Source organism: Schistocerca piceifrons, chromosome 1 (genome assembly GCF_021461385.2).
Source record: "Schistocerca piceifrons isolate TAMUIC-IGC-003096 chromosome 1, iqSchPice1.1, whole genome shotgun sequence".
NCBI classification, from domain to species: Eukaryota; Metazoa; Arthropoda; class Insecta; order Orthoptera; family Acrididae; genus Schistocerca; species Schistocerca piceifrons.
In genome coordinates this window covers 23970221-23974130 of record NC_060138.1, presented here as the reverse complement: position 1 = coordinate 23974130, position 3910 = coordinate 23970221, and positions in this window count along the sequence as shown.

Genomic DNA, 3910 nt, shown 5'->3' with positions numbered 1-3910 from the left:
AAGGTAGGAGTACGGGGCACAGGGGGAGTGAGTAAGTCTATAGAAGCCGTTGTGAGGCCTTGTGAGGGACCTTCTCCCCACACCACCCAGAGTTTCCTTTCGTCGCCCCCCTAACCACCGTAACATCCTTGTTAAACCCTACAATATTCCCAGACTACCTTCTCTACCCAGCGGTTCCTACCCCTGTAACCGACCCCGCTGCAAAACCTGCCCCATGCATCCCCCCACAACCACCTACTCCAGCCTCACTACTGGTAAAACAAACACAATTCAAGGCAGGGCCACGTGTGAAACTACACATGTCATTTATCAGCTGACATGCCTGCACTGCACAGCCTTTTACATCGATATGACAACAACTAAACTGGCTGAGCGCATGAACAGACACAGATGAACTGTCTGCCTAGGAGATGTCCCATACCCAGTAGCGGAGCATGCCCTCCAGGATATTTCTAGGGACCTACAAACCTGCTACACAGTATGTGCCATTTGGCTTCTCCCACCCAACACCAGTCCCTCTGAACTGCGGAGATGGGAACTTGCACTCCAACACATCCTTTCATCCCGCCATCCCCCTGGACTGAACCTACGTTAAACAACCTCACTCCCATTTACTCTTCAGTCTTCTCCTCTTTCCCTTTCCTCTTTAGCCATTCATGCATCTTTTCATCCTACATAGTTGTGTTTATCTTTATACTGTATACCTCTTTACTTCTGTATGCATCCTCTGTGGTTTGAAGCTGGCACAGTAGTTACAGTAGAATATCTTTGGCTTCCCTCTGACAACCATGCCACCATCCTTGCTACCCTCCCTGTTTTCCTTTCCCTGTTGCTTCATGACATGGGTTATGAGTAACTGAATCCACTTTCCCTTCTTTCCTTTCTTTCCCCTCTCTCTTCCCTGGTGAAGGAACATTTGTTCCGAAAGCTAGGAACGTAAATTTTCGGTTCTGTTTTTTGTGTATCTATCGGCTGTACTGAGCTGAGGTAAGTACTGGCCAGCCCCTCTGTCTCTTTGTTAGTATTTGTTTCACATCTTTATATGAGATTTTCCATTAATCATTTTAATCCATAAGTCTGTTTTCCATAACAGTTTCTATCATTTTTGAAAATGGAGAAAGTGCTGAATTTGGGTTGTAATTCTCTATATTTTCTTTACCATCTTTTTTGTGGATGGGAAGAACTTCTGCTTGTGTTAGGTAATCAGGGAAGCAACTGGATGTGAATGACTCATTTATAGTATCTGTTAGCGATGCTTTTATGCAGCTAATACAGTCCCTTAGTAGACACACTGGAATCTCATCTGGAGCTATTGATATTTTACTCTTAAATTTATACACAATCACAATGATTTTCTCTCGCATGGTTAGTAGCAGCAGCTTTATGTAAAGTACGTAGTTATTTGTAGCTGTATATTGTATTTTTGGTAGCTTTACTTGCAGTTTGGTTGCTATGTTACTAAAGTAATGGTCAAGAACGTTATCCTTAGAACTATATATTAAACCACCTTTATTTCTAATTTTCATATTTCTCTGTTTTGGCTTGGTACTACCAGTTTCTTGTTTTACTATATTCCTTGTTGCTTTGCTTTTATTGGGGTTGGGTTGGGTTGTTTTGGGGAAAGAGACTAAACCGCGAGGTCATCGGTCTCATCGGTGTTAGGGAAGGACGGGGAAGGAAGTCAGCCATGCCCTTTCAAAGGAACCATCCCGGCATTTGCCTGGAGCGATTTAGGGAAATCACCGAAAACCTAAATCAGGATGGCTGGATGCGGAATTGAACCGTCGTCCTCCCGAATGCGAGTCCAGTGTGCTAACCACTGCGCCACCTCGCTCGGTGCTTTTATTGTTGAACATCTGTACAGCCTTATCATTTTGTATTCTTTTTCCATCCTGTAGCATTTTCCTATAGGTTCTTTTGTATTTGAGAAAATACTGCAAGAAGGGTGGGCCTCTCTTATTGTCTTTGCTGGAGCTGAGATACCTGAGTGTTCAGAAGATTCTGGTAACTTTGTTACCCAGTTTTTTCTGATATATTCTCTAACAGAATGTGCCATTTTAGGAAATGTCTCATCAAATTTTAGTTTGAATATAGTCATGAATTTGCTGAATTTTTCATTTACATGTGTTCCTGAACATACTTCTGACCATATCTGCCTGGTGTAGTATATCTTTTTATATTTTGTCAAGTATGCACAAGCTCTACTGGCCCAGAGTGGACAGTGTACTCATCACTTTATATCAGGGCTCTGGGTACGAAGAAAATAATTTGCTCTCAATTGTTAATCATCATATGAGATAGTCAAAAAGGTAATTAGTTCCTTTGTAAATGAAGTGAAACAAGTTGTAATCATTCTAAACTGTCTGAATTGTTGACAGTAGTAATATTACTCACAATAGCACTATACAGGTGGTAGGCCTATGATATTTTCTTGAAAGTAAAACTCAAGGTGAGATAATTATTTCAACAACTTCTAATTACCATTATCCTACCCAATGTTCATAAGTATATTCAGTTTGTAGCACAGAGGGATCATTGGAAAGTGGACCAGCAACAAGAAACTAAACTTTTTATTGAGACTTATTTGGGGGGAAATTTTCATATAACTTCTTAATAAACAGTGTTACAGTTGTGGCTAATAACTCAGTACAGCAGTAATGGCCATTAAACAAGGACGTGCTATGCATTGCACAACATGTAGCCACCTCACCCCATCCATAATTCTGCAGAAGTCTGTTTTGTATAAGTTTGAAATTTTTACATTTTATTTAAGTAATTTCCACCTGGAATGCAACCAACATGTTATCTAGCACATAACATAAGCTTATAATGATTGTAACATTAGTAAAGAAGCAGATAAATTTTATAATCATAATTATCAACACCATAAATGATAATAATAATGATTAAATCTTCATGTTTTAAAGCGCATAAACTAATTCCTAATAGATCCCTTGAAAAATATATAGAAGACGGCTCTGGAGGGCAGGACTTTACATTGTGTTATTGCATTGCATTTTAACTATTTATTGTGTCTTTTGTAACTTGAACTTGGAGTTGGAGTGGCTGCTTAGGATGGATATAGGGTCCCATATTGGTTTGATTCCTGTGGATGCTATCAATAGGCATGGCCTTCACCTCAATAGGAAAGGGAAGGGAAAACTGTCTGGGTTGATTGCAGAAAACTTAAGGGGGGACACTGGCACAAGTGGTAAAATACCAGTGGTCACAGGTGTCAGAGGGATGCCTTTTTTAGGATAGGGAAGGGGGAAAGAAAACGAGTTTTAAGAGAGATTGGCAGACACACTCAGTTTGAGAAAACAGATGAACAGGAGTCAGATTTTATCATACAGCCTCCATTTAAACAGTGTTTAACAGAAAGTAATCAGAAACTGCCAGTTCATCTTCACCAAAGCAGTTACAATCCCATTAGTATGCAGTATCAGTTATCTTTATTACACCAGAACATTCCGGGACTTAGAAATAAAGTTGATGAACTACTCATTTTTATCGATGAAATGAATTCATCTAACCAAATTGACATAATCTGCCTCTCTCAACATCAAGTGACCACTGATATAGATATGTTAGACATTTCAGGATTTTAGCTAGCTTCCTACTTCTGCAGAGTACATATGGATGGAGGAGGAGTTGCCACATTTATCAAAAACTGCCATAAATTCAAAAACACTGACATTAATAAATTCTGTTTAGAGCAGCATCTAGAAGCATGTGCAACAGAAGTAGAGTTCCATAACAGGTCCTATATAACGATAACTATTTACCGAGCACCTGCAGGAAATTATAATCTATTCTTAGATCATCTAGAAGCTCTTTTGGGTTATTTAACAGGAAGAAACAAAGAAATTTTGATTACTGGTGACTTTAATACAGATTTTCTAAAGCAATC